Here is a 20,756-nt window from a genome sequence, read left to right as displayed (position 1 = left end):
CCCTGCCTTTCTCAGGGTGCCCTGAACAAAACAGAACCTTTTCCTGGATGGCTATGGGGCAAGAGAATGAATATAATCAGATGTATAAAATGTAAGCAATCACTTTTTCTGGTCATACGGCTGACCTGGGCCTAGAGGCCCCACATTGGTCCCTCCCCAGCCCTTTCTGGGATCCAGGTTTCTGGCCTCCCAGTTCATTTTAATTTTTGATACATCTCCAGGGAAGGTGGAATGAACACTTAACTCATTCTTAAAGTCACACCTCTCACTGTGAAACTTTTAACACAATCTCATTTTTTTCTAATCATTGTTCTACATTGTAACACAGGGAGACCTGAGGTGGACTGGGGTGGGTAGGAATCCATCCAAACAGACAGTGGTCCCAGGGAGCTCTTCTCACAGAGAAGAGCCTCCAAGGCCCCAGTGATGTGGCTCCCCCGTCTTTCCTCTGATCATTCTGCCTCCTCCTCGGCACCATGCTCCAGACATCCTGAGCTGGGAGTTCCCCAAACGGACCTGTTTTTTTCCACCTCTGTTGCTTCAGGTGTGCTGTGCTGGCCACCTGGAGCACAGGCCACCACCTGCTAGTCTCACAAGAAAACTCTTACCTCTCGCTCAAGCTCACCTCCCAACCTCCTCAGAGAGCCCATTTCCTTCCCCTGGGAATCCCATGTCCTCACCTTAACCTCAGCACTTAGGACACTGTATTTCCAACATTTAAAAACAATCTTTTTGGGAGAACAAAGTTACAGCTTAGAGAAAGACACTTACAAATGTTTGCTTACCCATTCATTTCATGAACGGAGTCTTATTTATCTTTGTTTCCCCAGCAAACAGCACAAGGTACATATTGATGTTTCCGTAGGTATTTGCAAATAAATGTTTCCCTGGTCGAGTGGTTCTCTCTTTACCCTTCCAGCTGGATTGTCTGTTGTGACCTCAACCCCCTGCTGGTAGGGTTCGGTCTTTCACTGGCCTCCCTCAGCCTCCACGGGGCACCTATTAGAAATGCGTGCAAACCATGAGGGAACAGGCGCCAAGGGGCTCTCTTGGGAGTGAACTCACCAACTTAGTGTTTGGAGGTCATGCCTCAAGCTATGGCTGCCCTGGTGAGTCTGCGCTTTCTGGGATCTGGGTGGGTAGGGTCACTGGCGGGGAAACCTCCTCCAGCAAGTTGTCATAGTAACCAGGACTTTCCGTTTCATGGGAGAGAGTCCCTGGGAGGAAAAACACACCAAGGGCTTGGGGGGAGTGGTAGAAAGCCATGAAAAGCCTTCTGACACTGTCCTCCCGTACCCTTTGCTTTGCTTCCTACTGGTTTACATGCTCAAGGTAGAGGCCATTATGTGTGGGCATCTGAGTAGAAGCTGCTGAAAATAGCTGCCCGACTATTTCAGGGAGCAGCTGAATATGCATGAAGCTATTTTAGAAAAGATGTCCCTGGCCCAGCTAATCCAAACCCCATCCTTTCCCTTAGAAGTGCCAAGACAAGTTGAATGGGACCTTTCTTAGTCTTTCTCACTAGGGTGGGGGTGCTTCAGAAGCCGCAGAAAGAGCACCCTGGCTAATGTTGGCACTGCAGCCTGTCGGCTCCGCCTCCCAGTCCCGTGGTGACAGAGGCTTCTAGCCAGACAGCTCAGCCCTCCAGGGTCCTCCGGGGCCTTGGCAGCCTTCAACAACTACTTTGCCACAATCTCGTGTGCCTAGGTCTTTGGGAGTCTCAGATCTTAGATACTTCCACGTTTGTTCATTTCTTCATTCAATACACTTGTATTGCTGGATAACATGTGCAAGGATTGTGTTGGGTGCTGGGAATAAAAGGTTCCTGACACCAGCTTATGGCGGGGGAGTGTGGACAGGTGAGTAGAAAGACAATAACCATAAAGTTCCAAAACAGAGAGGAATCAGCTGTTGTGAGGACAGGGGAAGGAGCCCTTGCTTCTTCCTGATGGTCAGAGAAAGAAGATGGCGTTTGAGCTGAGCCTTGTCTGAGAGACATGGCTGGCTCAAGGGGCAGGGGATGGCTGGGTATGGCAGGGGCACCCTGGTGGGAGGGTGTGCCTGCAAAGAAGTGAGAAAGAAGGGCAGGAGACTATGGGGACACTGAATGCTGGGCTAGCAATGCCTTCTCTGAGTCCTCAGGCTGGGATGGGGAGCACCCCGCTTCCACGAGCCTGAAGTGCCTGGTGCACCCTTGCCACTGTCTTCAACCTAGACCAGAAGTGCCTTGGGCCAGGAGCCTGGTCAGATCCTCCTGGGCATCTCCAGAGCCCTGTGCCAGGCTTGGGACTGAGCACACTTACATATTGTTGGCTGAAAGCATGGATTCTGGCCTGGCGCGGTGGCTCACACCTGTAATCCCAGGACTTTGGGAGGCCAAGGTGGATGGATCACCTGAGGTTGGGAGTTCAAGACCAGCCTGGCCAACATGGTGAAACCTCATCTCTACTAAAAATACAAAAATTAGCCAGGTGTTGTGGCAGGCACCTGTAATCCCAGCTACTCGGGAGGCCAAGGCAGGAGAATCGCTTGAACCCAGGGGGAGGAGGTTGCAATGAGCTGAGATCGCTCCATTGCACTCCAGCCTGGGTGACAAGAGTGAAACTCCATCTCAAAAACAAAAACAACAAAAAAAGAAAGCATGGATTCTGGAGCCAGACTTCCCAGGTTCAAACCTGGGCTCTGCCCCTTACTGGCTGTGACCTTGAGCAAGTTATCTGACCTCTTTTTGCCTCAACTATAAAATGGGGATAATAATACAGTCTATCTCATGGAGTTTCTTGGTGAGAAGACTCCATTACATGAATTAATATATGTCAAGGGCCTAGAAGTCTGTGTGGCACATAGCAAACAATACATAAAAATGTTAACTACATTATTCTAATGAGTATGGATTTTTATCTTGACAATGGAGTGCCATCAATAACAAGTTTTCTTTCTAGATTAAAAATAGCTTTATTGCTTTGACTGATCATATTATATGTACCCACTGTAAAAAGTTAAAGCATTATCAGTATAAAGAGGGACAGAAAAAAATCCCCTTAAATCCTGACTCACTACTGACATGACCATCTGCTATGGCCTGAATGTATGTATCCCTCCAAAATTCATATGTTGAAATCCTGACCAGCAAGGTGACAGTATTAGGAGGTGGGGCTTTTGGGAGGTGATTAGGTTCTGGGGGCAGAATCTTCATGAATGGGATTAGTACCCTTATAAAAGAGGCCAAAGAAAGACCTCTCATCCCCTCTACCATTTGAGGACACAGCAAAAAGGTAACACCTATGAATCAGACAGTAGAGCCTCATCGGATCATGAATCTGCCTTGATCTTGAACTTCCCAGCCTTGAGAACTGTAAGAAATAGACTTCTGTTTTTCTAAGCCACTCAGTTTATGGTATTTTGTTACAGCAACCTGAATGAACGAAGACACTATCTTTTTAGATACTGTCAATCCTCATTATTCATAGATTCTGTATTTGCAAATTTATCTACTTGATCAAATTTATTTGTAACCTCCAAATCAATACTTACATTCATAGTCATTTGTGGATGTGCAGAGTGGTGAAGTTTTGTGTTTTTTTTTGAAATAGAGTCTTGCTCTGTCTGCAACCTCCACCTCCCAGGTTCAAGCGATTCTCCTGACTCAGCTTTTTGAGTAGCTGGGATTACAGGCCTGTGCCACCATGCCCAGCTAATTTTTGGAGTTTTAGTAGAGACAGGGTTTCACCATGTTGGCCAGGCTGGTCTTGAACTCCTGACCTTAAGCGATCCACCTGCCTCAGCCTCCCAAAGTGCTGGGATTACAAGCGCGAGCCACTGAGCCCAGCGTGGTGAAAATTTTGTGTCGCCTAACGTGTGTGTTCCTAGATGAGGCTGAATGAGGCGACCTTCTGTCTTCTAGTTTCAGATCCCATACGATAAACAAGTGTCCACAAAAAGGACACTATGGACAGTTTTCACAGTTTTGCACTTTTTGTTTGGTGATTTTACTTTTTCAAATGGCCTCCAAATACAGAGCTGAAGTGCTTTCCGGTGTTCCCAAGCCCAGGGGAGCTACTGCGCGCCTTACAGAGGAAACGCTGTGTTAGGTAAGCTTTGTTCAGAGAGGACTTATGGTGCTACTGGCCCTAAGTTCAATATTAATGAATCCACAATCTATGTTAAATAAGGTATGTTAAAACAGAAACACACATAAAACAAGGTTATATATTGATCAGCTGACAAAAACGTTGCCACCAGAGGCTTGCAGGAATCTCCTGCTGTAGTTCTCCCAGGAGCAACAGTTCAGTATTTGCTAATTCTGTGTTTGTGAGGACTTTATAGAACATACCTACTGTGAATAACAAGGATCAATGACATTTTTCTAGATACATGGATGTATGCTTCTGTGCAATTTGGAATGGAGGTCCCATACCCTTTTGATACTTTAAAAAATCATATGTTAATATGTCAAAGGCATGTTTCCATTTTCATAAATACGGGTCCTCAGAGGGCTGCATCACTGTGCACATTTCTGTGATGAATAACCAGTAGCTCCCTATTGATGGGCAATTTGGTTGCGTCCCATTATTTGCTATTACAAACAATACTATGATGAACATCCTTATTGGTAATAATAAAAGAGCTAGCATTTATTCAGCACTTAGTAGGGGCCCAAGCCTCTGCTAAGAGTTTTATAAGTGTTGTCTCATCTAAGCTTTGCCACAAGCCTATGAAAGTGGTACTACTATGCCCACTTTGCAGATGAGGACTTTGATGCTTAGAGATGTTAAGGAACTTTTTTAGGGCCAGGTGGCTTGAAACAAGGTCATTCTGATCTCAGACTCCACACTGTTAACCAATGCTCTGCTGCTTTCCTACACACATAATCCCGGGCACTCTAGGATACTTGTTTAGAAGTGAACTACCGAGTTGGAAGGTAGGGACATTTGAAAGTATTGACATATAAACTCCCCTCCAGAAAATGTGTATCAATTCGTGACCCACTAAACAGTGTTCCGGTGTTCCTGTTCCTCATTCTGCATTTCCCCAAGTATTTTCATTCTTTGAAACGGCCCCCGAAGGACACTTTGATTGTTTAATGTGCATCCTCTGCCCCTGGGTGACGACTCTTCACATGCTTTCTATGCTCTGTATTTGGTCGTTTGTGAATTGCTTGTTCCTAGCCTCTGCCCATGTTTCCGCTGGCAATTTGTCTTTATCTAATACTTCGCATACAAGAGCTCTTTGGGTATTAGTGCTGCTAACCTTTCACCCATCATGCCTATGTTGAAATACTTTTCTTATTTTGTTATCATCCTTTAACCTGATTACGGTGGGGTGTTTGCCCATAGGGTTTTTAATTGTTTTCCTTCACAGTTTCTGGATTTGATATTACATGTAAGGAGGCATTCATCATTCCGGTATGACACAAATATTCCCTCGTTGTCTTTCTTTTAGTATCATTATGGTTTCATGTTTTTTAATCTCCTTGGAATTTATTTTGGTGTAGGAACTGAGGTAGGGAGCCAGTTGCATTCCCTTCCCTCCCTACAAATAGCTCGCTGGTTGTCTTTAGAACACAACAGCAATCACCTGCATTTTCATCTCTAATTCTCGATGCCATGCATTCACATACTAAGCCTCACGCACACTGATATCTACTTCTGGGCTCTCTGTTCCTTGAGCCACAGGTCTATCTCTGTACCAACACTGACTTTTTCTAGGCCATTCGTCCATGTTTATTTTTCCAGATATACTTCGTAACCATTTTATGAACAATTTTTTGGGGGGATTTTGAGATTCAATTTTATTTATAGAACAATTTATAATACCTTCTTCAGTTGATTCTTCATAATTTTATGCTTTTATTTCTTTGGAGAATGAAATCTTTTTCCCTTTAGGCTTTCTAACTGTCTTATTTTGGTACCACCTTCTTGGTGAAAGCTTTTCTACTCAGCCCTGCAGGAATCTTTTCTACTTTCTCCCCTTTCAGCACTCTGACTTTTGTGTGCCCCACTCCACTTTTTTACCCAGAATTATAATTACTGCCTAGATAGTGAGCCCTTTGAAGGCAGGGTCCTTGCATGGCCTATTTGTACATTTCCTACCACACCTGGCAGGTTGTCGGGGCTCGGGAGATATGTGCAGGGTGAATGAATGAACAAGTGAATGAAAGACATCCTCCTGGAAAGCGGATTGTGAAATGAAATGAATCAGTTACAAAAACCCTCTTCCATAGGCTTTCATTAGAAAACAAAAGATTTGTCCTTGGCTAAACCCCCAAGAATGTGTCAGAATGAGAGAAGTGGCTCACTACTAGACTGCGTGTCATGTGCAACATGCCCCAACACCTGTCCCCAGAGACTGCCACCCTCACCAAGCAACAGAGCATTTCTCAGGCAGGCTCTCAGGCCCTAAAAGGCCTCCGGGAGAAGAAATATAATTATTCACCATGTGCCTGTCGCTGTGCTAGACTTTTACCAATAAGATACCACACCCTGAAAGTTGGGATCACTAGTCCCATTTTGCAAATGAGGAAACTGAGTCTCAGAGAGATGTAACCCTACCTAGTAAGTGGTAGGGGCAGCTGAAGCCAGAGCTGTGGGACTCTAAAAACCTTGCCTCTCCTGTAATAACCTCCAGACCACCAGAGGCTGGGAGGTTGAGGGGCTGTGGCCCAGAGGGGAATGCTGTACAGAGTCAAACAGCAAGGGTCCTGCTGTCACTAAACCAAGACAGTCCCTAGAAAACTTGTTTCCCCCAGAGCTGTATGATGCCGCTTCTATAAATCATTCCTAAAGAGCTTAAGTCAAAGAGCTACTGTCAGGCAGGGGGCACATCACACAGGCATTATGGTTGCTATGGGACTGGGGAGTGGAGGGATGGGGGAGGTGGAGGACTCACCATGGAGGCGGGATGTTGGTCTCCATCTGGAGATGGCCCTCCGGAGTCCTCCCCCTTGCCTGCCCATGGGGTTGTGGCTTTTAGACAGCCCTGCAGGCGCCTCCAAGGAGTGCCGCCAAGCAGCCACTTCCTTATCGGGCTGGTAGAGGCTGGGCAGGCCTCAGCTTATTTGTAAGCCTGGATTAGAGCTCAGGTTTCTCATGAAGGACCATGGGTTGGGGGCCAATACATTTACTGGACTTGACTCTGTGCCTGGCCCAGTGCAGGCCTCAGGGACATGGGGATGAGCAGCCTACGAGCCTCCTGCTTCGTGCAGCTCCATTCCGATCAGCAGGTGAATCACAAAGAAAACCCCCAACCCTGCCCAAGAGCCACAATAGAGATCTCTAATGCTGAGGGTGCCCAGATTTGGGGGGTCAGCCCACTGCAGGCTGTGGAGGTTGGATGTCAGGTGGGGGCATACAGGCTTCATCCTGTGGTCAGAGGGAGATACCCTACATTTTGAAGGAAGAGCCTGCCATGGTTAGATTTGTGCTTTAGAAACAGACTAACTAGGTATATTTGTTTTCAATAAACGTGAACTCTTTCTCAGGTGAAAATTAAAGTGTTTCCATTTTGGGCAAATAATCCCAACATAAGGAGTCACAGCAGATGGCTATGGCCCTGGATGAGCTGCTTACCTATGGTGCTGATGAACAGAAAGAGCCCTGGGCTTGGAGTGAGAGACCCACATCCATGGTCAAGTCCCTGCCACCATCTTGCTGTGTGACCTCCAGCAAATGACTTCCTCATCTCAACCTCGGTTGCCTCATCTGTCAAATGGGAATACTGCCACCTAATACACAGGCTGTCTTCAGGACAAAATGGGGCATCAAATGACACTGTACATTTGTACCTACTTGACAAATGTGAGGCATCAGGGTGAGACACCTGAAGTTCAGTCCACACCCCCGAGGGCATTTCAGATGCCCCACAGCCTGCAATGTCTCAGGAAGTCTCTCTCAGCTGTTCCAGCTCCAATCAAAGCCTGTCCTGTAAAAACATGACCCCATCCAAAGAAGCAATCTCGCATGTGTTTGGTGGGCCACCTGCCCACGGGGCACAGCCTGCTGGGCCACAGACGTCAACAGCAGCCCCTTCCTGGTGGGAGAAGGAACAGGGAACTGGCTTGTTCTCTAAGAGCAGAGCGCTGGCGGGTGATGAGGAACATTTTAAGGTGGGATGCTTCTTCCTGCACCGTTGGCAGCTGTCTACGTAAGGCGCTCATTATGTGCAGGCCCCAAGGCCAGTGAGCCCGAGAGGCCAAGCTAAAATTAGTGTCAGATGTGCACCCGCCAGACACACTGAACATCCGAAGGTCAGATGCCTCCAAGCAGCCACCCGGGCAGAAGTGCGGCAGATGGGCACCAAACAGCTGTGGCAGCTGCTGCCTCTTGTTCCTCCCAGACACGGAGACCGACAGCCCTGTTCAGCAGCCTGGTTCAATAGCCCAGCTTGAGTTAAAAAATAGAATGCAGAGTATAATCCTAATTAAAAAAAAAAATCTGTGTATGTGCATAGAAAAAGAGGTGGAAGAGGAATTTGCTAAATGGCCCAGTCATGGATGTGGAATAGTAGTGAGTTTTTTTCCTCTACTTTTCAAAATTTTCTCAATACATACGTACTACTTTTGTAATCAGAAGAATACACAATAAGATGCTATGTTACATATTCCCATGAAATGTATAAAATGATTAAATTGCATATGCTTATGACAGGTGGTATATATGTGTGTGTGAATATATTTATGCGGCTGGCTGGTGTTAAAGATCAACATTTCCCAACCCCACATTGTACGGAGGAGATGGAGGCCCCAGGAGCAAAGCAGGAAGCAGAGAGGCAGATTTTCACCGAGGCTGGTGTTGCACTGGAGTTTCCCCAAGCCTTGCCCCACTTAATTCTGTAGTTGGTTTTATTCCCACTTAATGGAGATGGAAACTGAGGTACAGAGAAGTGAACTGATTCACTCAAAGATGACCAGTTCAGAAGCCACGGAGCCAAATCCCAACCCTAGCTTTCCACCCACAGCCCACTGAGCTTCAGGAAAGGAAGGGCCTTTGAAAAAAGAACAGGACAAAACAACAACAAAAACACCCCACTCCTTGAAGTCTCAAACATTCCGAGAGCAACCTCTTAAGGGACTGAGTTTTGAATTCTTTCCTGAGCCCCTCTAGGTGCACGCCTTCCTTAGCTCTGGGGGTTCATGGTCATCTGCCCATGGGAACCTTGGAGAGGACGGGTAACAAATCATGACGTGGGGGAACAAAGGGCACAGCAAATCCCAAGGTAGGACTGGCTGGCAGGTGCCAGGCCTTTGGGACAGGGGAGGGGGAGGAAGTTGGCTGGAGAGGCTGCTGTCTAAACTCTCAGTCTTCCAGTGCTTCGGGAGGGGCAGCACCACACAGCAACGCCAGATGCCCTGATCTGAGGCCTTTGCTCCAGTTCCTCCCTCTGCACGAGTGCCATCTCTATCCCCATATGCTGCCCTCAGTCTTCCAGGGCCCAGTTCATCCAGGCATTTGTGCATTCTTATTGGTGAACACATTTTAATTGAGGGCCTGCTAGGTGCTAGAGCAAAAGACATAGTATCAACCCTGTAGGTGCCTCTAGTGCTCAGAGAAAGGCTACCCAGGGTCATTCAAGCATAGACTCTGGGGTCAGACTGGCTAGGCTCACCCTGGCTAAGCCACTTCATAGCCCTGTGCATTTGGGCCAGTCACAGTCTCTCTGTGCATCAGCTGTCATCTGTAAAAGAGGATGAAAACAGCACCTGCCTCATAGACTAGTGCAGGTGGAGTGTACATCTGTGTAAAGCTCTTAGAGAACAGTGCCTGGCATGTAGTAAGTGCTCAATAAACCTCAGTTGCTATAAACATTCTCATCATTACCCTCTGGTGCAGATTCTCTCCTTATGGTGCCCACCCTGCTTTTCTCCTCTGGCTGCTACCTCCTCTACGGTCCCATAGCACTTCGAACACCCCTCCATGAGAGCATTGATGAGCATGCAGTACAGGTGTCTGAGGCCCTGTTCCCTCCTTGTCTCTACCTGGGTAGGGACTGAGTTTATTCATCTCTATCCCAGCACCCAGCACAGATGTTATAACATCACCAGGATTATGCCACCATTTGCAGCGAATGTGTGCCCTCAACTCCAATCGAGAAAAGTCTTAGAGGCATTAGAGGTTGCCTATCTGGTCTTATCATGGAGCTCATCAATGTTGCCCTTGAACTGTGGGGCCTGACCCTGGGTGTGACCTTCCCGATGAGAACCAAGTTGATGAGGGGGCTGTGTGCTAAGCTTCCATGAATGCTTCTCTGTGACAGGGAGTTCTGCTGGGCAGGATGTCGAAAACACCAACTACTGACACGCCAACACACGCTGGTGTTTCCCATGCTATGCCTTTCTCCACTGGGGCCCCATGCCCTCCCCCTGCTGAGCTGAGAACTCCCATGGATCCTTTGGGTGCCAGCACTCCTCACTCCACTCCCACAATGCTGCTTCTAGCCACAGCCCCCACCAAATGTAGCTCCCTCTCTCCTGGGCTTCTCTTGTTTCTGCCCTGGGCCTGTGGGGCTGCTCCTGCTCTCAGTGTGTGGCTATTCCTCTATGTGTCCCTTCTGGAGAAGGCACAAACTTGCTCTTGTTTGGGCCCCTAGCGTCCACCAATGCCAGGATCAGAGGGGTGTCAGGAAAGCTCTGCTGAGCGCACTTTTCAAAGGAAAGTCAAGCCCATTGGCCTGACCTCCCGTTAAGGCACGCATGCTGACTGCTCACACGACCTTCTGAACCCAAAACTCACAAGTGGCTCTAGGCCAGCCCTGCCCATCAGCTGCCACCCACTCCATCGCAGGGCTGAGTTGGCAGGGGAGCCCTGAAAGTAAGTGCTGACCACGTGATGCGCACCGTGCTGGCTTCTCGCTCGAGCTCTTGCATTTGACTCTGGCACCACCGCGGGAGGTGGGTGTTCTATACAGAGAGGCCCTCCTGAGGCTCTGACGGTTCCACTGCTCCTCAAAGGAGGCATGGGGTAGGGTTGCAGCAAGGCTCTCTTTGGCCCCAGAACCTACTCTTTCTACACTCCTGTGAGACAACAGGTGTGAAAGTGTTCTGAGTTCTACCAAGAGAGGAAACTGTAAAACCATAGAATTGCCAGTTATTACCCACCACACAGAAACTACTCTCGGACAACATTGCTATCAAAAGAAGTCTTTAGGGGCCTTGGGAACAGCATTGAATTCTTACGAAATTGCTGCCCAGGAGGGGGTGGCCTATTGTCCTTCAGGGGCAGGAAAGGAAGAGAGTGAGTGGGAGCTGGAAGAGCAGAAGAGAAGCAGTCCTGTGGCCGGAGTGGCAGCCCAACGCAGGATGGGGCCCCGGGGACCTGAAAGGATGCAGAGGGATGGTGGAGTCTGTGACAGCTGAGGTCACAGACACTTCAGCACGGCGTGTTCTGCCCTGGGCCCCTGTTGATGTTCTTTAGGTTCTGACATGTACACCTCCTCTCATCTCAGCCTCCCCACCACCTTCCTCCCCGCCCTCCCGCACCCTGCTAGGGGCCTCTCTCAGAACCACAGGGCTGACTGTCTCCCTTCCCTGCTTGTGTAGGACCCAGCCCAAGCTCCTGGGTGACCTTCAGAGGCCTGCTGCTCTCTTGGCCTCACTCCCACCCTCTTCCTCTTGGGCCCTGCATCCCAGCGACTCCACTGCTCCAATTGCTGTCCCTTCGGCTTAGAATGCTCTTCTTCCATTTTTCACCTGGTGAACTTCTATTCATCCTTCAAAGTCCAGTTCAAGTGTTACCTTCAAATTGTCTTCCTTGAACTACCCCCACAACCAAACCCTGAAGAATAGAGCCCTCCTGCCTTCACAGGTTTTGCTGTTCTGTGGCTATTTGCACGTTGATCTCCTCCACTGGAGCAGAAGCTTCTTGAGGACAATGCCATGACTTGTTCATCTCTGTGCCTCAGTGCCCAGCACAGAGGATAGAGCACAACAGGCAATAAATGATGTCCTGATGATGAGGTCATAAGAGGGCAGTCACGGGGCTGATGACTGCATCTGAGTTTGACTTCCAGCAGTGTTTACTAGGAGGAATACAGGCCCCTCCCCAAAATGCACACATACACATATATGGTGAACACACAGCCCAGTCCAGGATCTCTGTGGCTGTAAAGTCCATGGAACAATCAAACAGAAGACTGAGTTCTAAGGACGTGGTACACAGCTGCAGGGTCAGCCCTACTGTCCTCCCCAGAGCCCATGGCCTTGGCCTGAGCCCTGCTGGGTCCACCGAGTCCCACTCCCTCACTTTGCAGACCAGGAAACAGAGACCCAGAAAGGAGGCACTTGCATGAGATTTTCCTGAGCAATAAAGGCAGGCCTGGGGTCAGAAGCATTTCCCCTGGCTCCTGGCCCAGGACTCTCCCATGACCACATGCTGCCATTTGCAGAAATGCCAGCTGCAGAACTTGGGACATTTGGGTGGCTTTTTCCTGAAGTCTCGGTAGCATGTGGGGCTCCATTCTCCTGCCCGAGGCTGAGGTCATTCCTGTCTACCTCCTGGCCTCAAAACACAGCCTAGTGGCCTTTGGGCTATGCTGAAACTGCCCTGTGTCCTGTGGTGTGATGAGGGATGGGGAGGGCTCACCTGCCAAAAGCCAGCCGTGGTCTCATGGTCGAGATGTGTCAGAGATTTCTAAAGCTTGGAGAGCTGTGTTGGAGGGAGGCCTGTGGGAAGTAGAGAAAGTGAGAATATTATGCCACCGCCATCTGTCAACTTTCATCTGAGTTTGAAAAATGCATCCAAAAATGGAGAGCACAGCCTTGCTGAAAGCAAGGCCCCAGCCACCACCCCTTCTCCAACATGGTTATGACAAGGTCAAGATCAGGTCCCTGGGGATGAAACCACAGTCTCAAAATCCCAGTACAGAGCTGAAAGTCACAAGTTGTCTGCCCCTGGGAACCCCACAGTTATGCTGGTCCTGTGTTCAGGCCTGAGGCTGGAGGAACTCCCACATTCAAACACTCCTCGGGGAAAACACCCTTTGTGGGTTCCCTAAGCGCCGTTCATTGTCATTCACTCATTCTTGCTTTCATTATTCATTCATTCATGCAAGCACTGCCATTTGGGAAGGTTGTTAGATGCTGGCGTCAGGTCCTCATAGAGATGAAGTCTGTGAGTGTAACAGCCTAGATCCAGTAAGAAAGGCGGGTGTAGACCCAGGACAAATGCCACAGGCTGGTGGGTTGCCTCCCTTCTCCAAGTGACCTCTGTGCCAGGTGCTGGGCAAAGCACTTTGGTTAGGCCATGCAGGATGGCAGAATGTTCCTACCATTTTCGGCACAATGACCTCTCTTTGTATGAAAGTATTTCTCCAAACTCCTCCTGATGGTGACTGTACACCTATTATCTTCTCATGGAGAAAATAAACAGTACAAAAGTTACAATGAACTAATGCTTTGCAATTAACTTGTATTTTAGTAATTACAGCACCACTACATATGTTTAAATTACAGTTGGACACATACTCATTTGAGACATGTTATTTATGTCTTCTGGGCTTAAGGCTTTGAGCCCTTGGGGATCCATTCATTCAATATTCATTCATTCAACAGACATTTATGGAGCATCTCTGAGATGCCCAGCCCACTGGTTCAAAGGTTAGGGATCCTGGTTCAGGAAGGAGCTGCAGCTCTGCAGTGAGGTACACTTAAGCTTAAGCCCAGGTAACACTGGATGTGTGCCCTTAGGGAGGCCATCTGGTCTTCCTCCAGCTCTGAGTCCTCAAGAGCAAGATGCAGATGTAACTGACATTGGAAAGTTGTTATGAGGGGTAAATGAGATAGTAGAAAGCACCCAGGTAAGAGCCTGGCACAAAGCAGAAGCTCAACAAACGGGCACCCAAGGATTATCATCATCCCCATCAACATCAACGTCATTACTATCAACAACAGCAGCAGCACCACCAGCACCATCTTGCTTCCCTTCTCTTCCTGAACCTTCAGAAGCCTTTCCTTGTCTCTCTACTAGGGTATACAGCAGTTTCTACCTTATAATAGAGTTATTTGTATCCACATTTATAATACCTTATAATAGAGTTATTTGTATCCACATTTATAATACTTTATAATAGAGTTATTTGTATCCACATTTTCTTTCTTTGGTTCATGCCCAGCTCTGCAATTTCAGAGTTGTGTGAACTTAGGTAAGTTATTTAACCTCTCTGAATTTGTTTCCCCATATGTAAAATGGGAGCTGTATTTTTAGTAATTCATTGAACTGTAATGACTAAATGAACTGATGTACATAAAACCTCAATACAACATCCGTCATGTGGAAAATGCTCAGCTATTACAGGTTATTATTGTTCATGTTATTGTTATTATTATTACCATTATTATTAATATAATTTCTCCTCCTGACCTGTGAGCCCCTAGGGGCATAGCCATTGAAAATTCATTTCTGTCTCCCTGCAGAGTCTAGCACAAGGCTGGTCTCCCAGCAGACATTAATAAATGTTTGCTAAAACAGTTTTGGAGGTTCACACAAATCAAGTGCAAAATAACTCAAGGGGCATGGTCAAGGGTAAAGAGCCTTGTTAGGACCCTGAAAACCCCCAACAGATGTCCTGAAGGGAGCTCTTTGTCACCCATGGAGCCAAGCTGCAGGACTGCTGGGACCATTCATTCATTCATTCATTCACTTATTCATCACACTGACACCCAATTTTCACTTTGAATAACAAACCCTTGCCCAGTGCTTTTTCCTATTGTGAAATCTTGTTTCCATCTGCCACCTCATTTAGTCTCCATGAAAATTTTGGGAAGAAGAGAATAGGTACATTACTGACAATCCATTCTGTAAAGAGATGAAGGCCCAGAGAGGTGACAAGGCTTGACAAAGGACATTCAGCTGTCAAGGTCACAGTGGGAAATGGATCAAGGTTCTGCTCATGATCTTGACTCCTTCCTGCTGGTCCTGTTGATGTCAAGCACTTTACAAATCCAGGATCATTCCTTCTTGATTCTCAGCAAACAAAACTGAATTAAATTTTTGTGTGTGTTATTTTAACATGACTGTTGGCAAAGAAAGACTCTAAGTTCCAGAAGGGCAGAGACAATGAGAGCCCTAACAGTGTGGGGGCAGGTAAATATATGAACTCTGATCCCAGACTGCATGCGTCGGAATCCTGATTCTGATACTTAATAGCTGTGGGACCCTGGGCAAATTACTTAACATCTCTGTGCTTCAATTTCTTCCTCGATAAAGAAAGGATAATAGCTATCTATAGGGTTGTTGTGAGGATTAAGTGATCTAATCCATGTACAATGCCTAGAACAGTGCCTGGTGCATAGTAAGGATTAGTTGTAATTATTATTTGTGATGTATCTCCAGCACCTAGCATAAGACCCAGCACATAAAAAATCCCTAATAAACATTTATTGGATTGTTGAATGGATAAAATACTTTCTGTAAAGAAGTAAATATCTATGCTTTAAGTATTATTAAATATCTATGCTTAAGTATTATTGGGCAAGGCAAAAGAATAGCTGAAGCTCTGGCCCCAAAGAAACTGGAGTCCCTCAGTTCCTTGCTCACAGATCCAGGCGGGAGGAGATTCGTGATTCCAGGATTCAAAGGCCTGTCCACCAACTGGCAGTAAATGTGACTCATGGTTAGAAACACAGGTTTTAGAGTCAGACACTCAAATTCAAGTCTTCCCTCTTGCTCTGTCACTCACTGGTTGTATACTTACCTCCCGTACTTGCCTCAGTATCCTCATCTGTAAAATGGGAATACTCACACCTACCTTGAAGGGATGTTGGGTGGATTAAATGTCATATGCAGGAGGTGAAGCTTCCTGCACCTGGGCCCAGTCCACAGCCACAGGAACAATGAGCTTACAGGATCAACAGCAGCTCATCCTACGGGCCAACTCATTCTGTGCTAAGCATTGCTTCTACGGCTCTCTCCCTGTCAGGGGCTTTGGGGGTCTTCACCAGGGGTGGACTCATTTGTATAGCCCAGGCTCCACCTTCTAGGCCAAAAGGCTGCTATGAAAAGGCAAATCCTCTATTTGGCTTCAGCATGAACTGGGCTCTGTGGAGGCGAGACAGCTGCTTGGGAAATGGGCTCCTGGGAAAGGTGGTCTCCAGAGAATCAGCTTAGAAGAGTTCCTTGCAAGCGCCAGTGCCAGCAACTAGCAGCCTGCATGCAGCTGCCTCTGAGTCAGTCCCAGTCCCTGTGGTGGCTACAGACCCTTCCTTTAGTCTGTTTCCCCCACTAAGATCCCAAGGCTGGCAGCCTGTCCTGCCTATGGGGAGGAGCTAACATCCATCGAGCCAGAAGCGAATTCTTTGCCTCGTTTAGACTTCACAATGAGCCTGTGGTGAGCACTTGAATCTTGCCACACACCAGCCATGAGATCCTGGTCAAACCATTTAGCTGCCCATGTCTGTTTCCTTATCTGTGAGCACATGTCAATATCCTTGTTCATCAGACCCATTTTGCAGAAAAGGAAGCTGAACCATACAGAGGGAAAGGCATTGTGAAGATCATAGAACTAGTAAATGACAAAGCTGGAGCTGTTTGACTTCAAAGTTCCATGCATTCATTCACCCATCAATTACTATTTTAGAGCCTACCATGTGGTGGGCACTGGATTCATAGACTCTTTCTAAAAATATTCATATTATCAATTTCCCACTGCTACTAAGATAGTGGTATGCAAGGTAATTCAATTTAACAAAGACACATCAAGTCCTTCTACGTGCCCAGGCACTGTGTGAGGTTCTGGTATAAAGGCTCACATTGAACCCTCATGACAATTCTGTGCAGTTGACCTTTTTAATGCCCTTTACAGATGACAAAATGGGTAATTCAAAGAGGCAAGAGAACGTGTCCAGGCTCACTCATGCAGCCTGGATGGACGCCTGTGCCCATCTGATGCCAAAACTCACTTCCTTCCCTTCCCACCATGTTGTTTCTTTCTCTCCAAGATGCTCTCATCTCCCCACCCTGGCCTGGCCCATAATGATGCAGCCTCTGGAAGTTCCCTCAGTACCCCTGGCAGAGGGTGTTCTCCGTCCAGCAGAGAAGGACAGCTGTCAGCCCTACCAGCCTGCGCCGTCCACACTGGATCTTCAGGACTCTGCTTCTCCCTGGCTCCTTCCACTCCCTGAACTTGACCCCAGGATGACAGACCTATAAAACCCAGAAACTTGTTTGCTTGTATCTTACCTGCTTCCAAAAAGGATGTGAGGAAGATTAAGGAACAAAAGTGCAGACCGAGGCTCAAAACACTGGACAAAAGCAAAAGCAGATGTAAAGGAGCAGGGGGTGCTGGAAGCCAATGTTTGGAAGAACACTGTCTGGTGCTCACGGGGTGTGAGGAAATGGGTGCTCTCACATCGCTGCTCATAGTGAAAATAGACAGAGTGCGTTTGAAAGGCAGCGTCAGAGTGTGCATCAAGAACTTTGCCTCACAAATATCCACACTTCTGGGCGTCGTCATCCCAATTCCCAGGAAGACAGTCTAAGAAAAAAAATTCTAAGCAAGTTCCATGCGGTCTTACTTCTAATACTGAGACATTGAATACCGACAGCAAATCTAAGTGCTAACACATGGAAAGGGCTAACACACCACTGAAAACTAGGGTACAGCTATATCAGGGGTTGACAGCCTGTAGGACAAATCCAACTGCTAGCCTGTTTTTGTAAATAAAGTTTTATTGGGACACGACCGTGCAAACACATGGAAAGGGTGAACCTACCGTTGAAAACTAGGGTACAGCTATGTCAGAGGTTGACAGCCTGCAGGACAAATCAGGGTACATGTGCAAGTTTGTTACATGGGTATATTTTGTGATACTGAGGTTTGGGCTTCAAATGATCTCATTGCCCAAGTAGTGAACATAGTACACTACGGGTAGTTTTTCAACCCTTTCCCCCTTTCCTCCCTGTCCCCTTTTAGGATTCCCAGTGTTTATTGTTCTTATTGTTGTGTCCGAATACATGTGTTTTATTTTTATTTATTTACTTATTATTTTTTTTTTTTTGAGATGGAGTCTCACTCTATTGCCCAAGCTGAAGTGCGATCTCAGCTCACTGCAACCTCCGCTTCCCAGGTTCAAGAAATTTTCCTGCCTCAGCCTCCCTAGTAGCTGGGATTACAGGTGTACACCACCACACCTGGCTAATTTTTGTATTTTTAGTAGAGGAGGGGTTTCAGCATGTTGGCCAGGCTGGCCTTGAACTCCTGACCTCAGGTGATCCTCCCACCTCCACCTCCCAAAGTGCTGGGATTACAGGCATGAGCCACCGTGCCAGGCTGGAATACATGTATTTTAAAAAGAGAAATGCCTAGCTGAATATGCTCTGGGCATATTAGTGGCCACAGTAAAGAGGAAAGATGGGTTTTAATTGTCTGGCAGTAGGAGGGGACCAGGAAGCTAGGAAAGTCAAACTCTCCTGGCCAGATTTTGGAGAGGAATTAGTCACCAGGGTCTTTGTTTCAAGGAGTTTCTGAGCAACACAATGGACAACTTTCTCTACTGTTCTGCAGATGTGCTGAGGTGTTGCCCACAGAGACACCAAGTCCTGATTATTGGTTCTCTAACAATGTCAAAGAAAGAATGTTAAGCTATGGTTCTGTAAAGGCAACTCTCTTAGTGGCCAGGGTGACATAGGAGCTCAATTCAAGGAAAACACTGCAGAATTGTGTAGAAAAAAGCATCAATGTACCTAGCTGACCAGTGAGTTTTAGCCAGAGAATCTTTTCTTAGAAAATAACCCTTAAATTGCAGATCAGTGTGTAAGACAGATAAAGGTAGGGTGCTCTGGTGGAGGCTGAGCTGGATATATTTCATTCTGTTCCCCTCAGCTCCCCCGGGGCTGCCCTTTGAAGGGGTTCTGCAGGACCTCTGGGGCTTCTTGGAGCCCAGCTGGTGAACTGCTGCATTAGACCATCCCCAGGGCACCTGCTGCATCCCTGGTCTTTTGCCAAGTCGAGGGCACTGGCAGGAGAAGCAAAGGATACTCTGCTACCCACAGAAGGCAGAGCCATGTCCTTTAGAAACCAGAACTACCACGAAGGCAATGACAAGATTTCGTTGTGAAAATTAAAAAGTGCAACTTATGATTATGCTTCCATGGAGGGCCTTGGGTGCGGCAAGAAAGGACTTACTCTCTCTCAGATGGCAGTTCTGGAGCACTTTCAAAGGCTCTTAAAAGGCCAATGCTGAGGCTCAAGTCCGGGTACTAGGACAGGTGAGGAGGGTCTCTGGTGGGTGGAAACACCTAGAGGACAACTATGTGAACCAAGGTCTTGGATCCATTTTCATTCCAAGAGGGAAGAACAAGAAGCCTATTGGGAGCGGGGTGTAGATGGTACAGTGAAGTCACTAAGAGGGGGATCTGGGGTCAGATTTGAATCCTGCTCTTCTACTTATTACCTGTGCCCATGAGAAAGTTACTGACTCTTTCTAAACCTCAGTTTCCTCATCTGTAGAAAAGGAAAATGATAGCCATATATGATAGAGTTGCTGGAAGAATAAAATGATTTACTGCATGCCAAGTGCTTAGCACCTTACCTGCCCTAATGAATACATGCTCATAATGGTTTGCTATCTGCAGCAATAGACCTGGCCAGGCCGAACCCTGGCCTGTTGGGGTCAGTAAGCCTGGGGTTTGACCTTCAATTCATGCAGGCTTGAAGAAAGATTCAGGGATGTTCTGGGGCTGAAACCAGTAGCTGATGAACAGAAGACTTGTTAGAATTTCTAGAGTGACTGGGAGATGCCAGGAGGGGCCATCCCCCAGGTGAGTGCTCAGGGAGCCTCTAGAAGGATTCGATAGAATCCTCTACCCTATCAGGGTGACATTAGGGAGGGACTACCTTTGTGGGGACCTGAGAGAGTGCTCATGTGCCTCCCGCTCTGAGTGGCCAGCCCCATGCAGTTGAGATTGTGCACTGTTTACCTCCACATGGGAAGGCATGCCAGGCAATCTCTACTCTGTCTCTGGGTCAAGCACCATGTGCTACCGTGGTGGGCATTTGTTGACTTTTGCCCACTTGGCACCCCTTCTCCCCACTTTGGCAATAGCATTCTGATTTCATTTGGGGAAATCAACTCTCCTGGTGTTGGTTGACAGTGAATCAGGGCTTCCTGCTTTCTCACAACCAAGGGGAGGGCATGAGCCTGAGCCAGGCATCTCAGATGCTCTTTGCCAGGCCCAGACTCTGCGAGCTCATTCTTCCATCTCTGTGGCCATGACAAGACCACTTCTGATTAGTTCCTGTTTTCTGGTCCCTGGAGGGGCCCTGGATCCTTTTCTGAGTCTGCTTCTTCAGCCTTCCTGTCAATTCTGTAAGATTCTCATTATCCTTCTGATATATTCCCTCTTTGCTTAAGTTATCTCAAGTCAGCGTATGCTGCTTACACTGAAGAGCCCTAATGGATTCTGAGAGGAGTAAGTCAAATTGTTTCCTTTGGCACAAAGGGCTATGACCAGGAGCTCTGGCACCAAAACTGCAAACAAGAAAACTTCCAGTTAAGTACTAGAAGCAACCCAGTAGCCATGTCACCCCCATGTCTTCTCTGCTGTCGGAGGCTGCTTTTCTTGGGGTGAGCTCAGAACTGAATGAAACTCCATTCCATTTTCCAGTGACTGGCTCATATGACTCAGTTCTGGCCAGCAGGGTCAATTACTTCCATTTTCTAGTTAAGGGAAGCCTTTCTCAGGGGTTCTGGGAAAGAGTTTCTTTGCTAATAAAAAGAGAATCTGGGGAAGACGTTCCTCTTCTGCACCTTCCACCACCATGTGGCA

At 47.4% G+C, this 20,756-nt stretch overlaps 1 protein-coding gene across 4 annotated transcripts in view; it reads right to left on the bottom strand.

Moving 5' to 3' along the window:
• Window positions 1-20,756, bottom strand: part of LOC105494835 (HIVEP zinc finger 3) — a 424,702-nt gene that overhangs the window by 184,202 nt on the left and 219,744 nt on the right. For 3 of the 4 annotated variants that reach the window (XM_011763711.3, XM_011763713.3, XM_011763710.3), the window contains one exon: window positions 12,576-12,655. The exons of the other annotated variant lie outside the window; for it this stretch is intronic. The gene's annotated coding sequence lies outside the window, so the exon portion shown is untranslated. The remainder of the gene's footprint in view (window positions 1-12,575; window positions 12,656-20,756) is intronic. 4 annotated transcript variants of the gene reach the window in all.

Source organism: Macaca nemestrina, chromosome 1 (assembly GCF_043159975.1).
Source record: "Macaca nemestrina isolate mMacNem1 chromosome 1, mMacNem.hap1, whole genome shotgun sequence".
Lineage (NCBI taxonomy): Eukaryota > Metazoa > Chordata > Mammalia > Primates > Cercopithecidae > Macaca > Macaca nemestrina.
The sequence above is the reverse complement of the archived record's forward strand: the minus strand, read 5'-3'. Positions and strand labels throughout refer to the sequence as shown.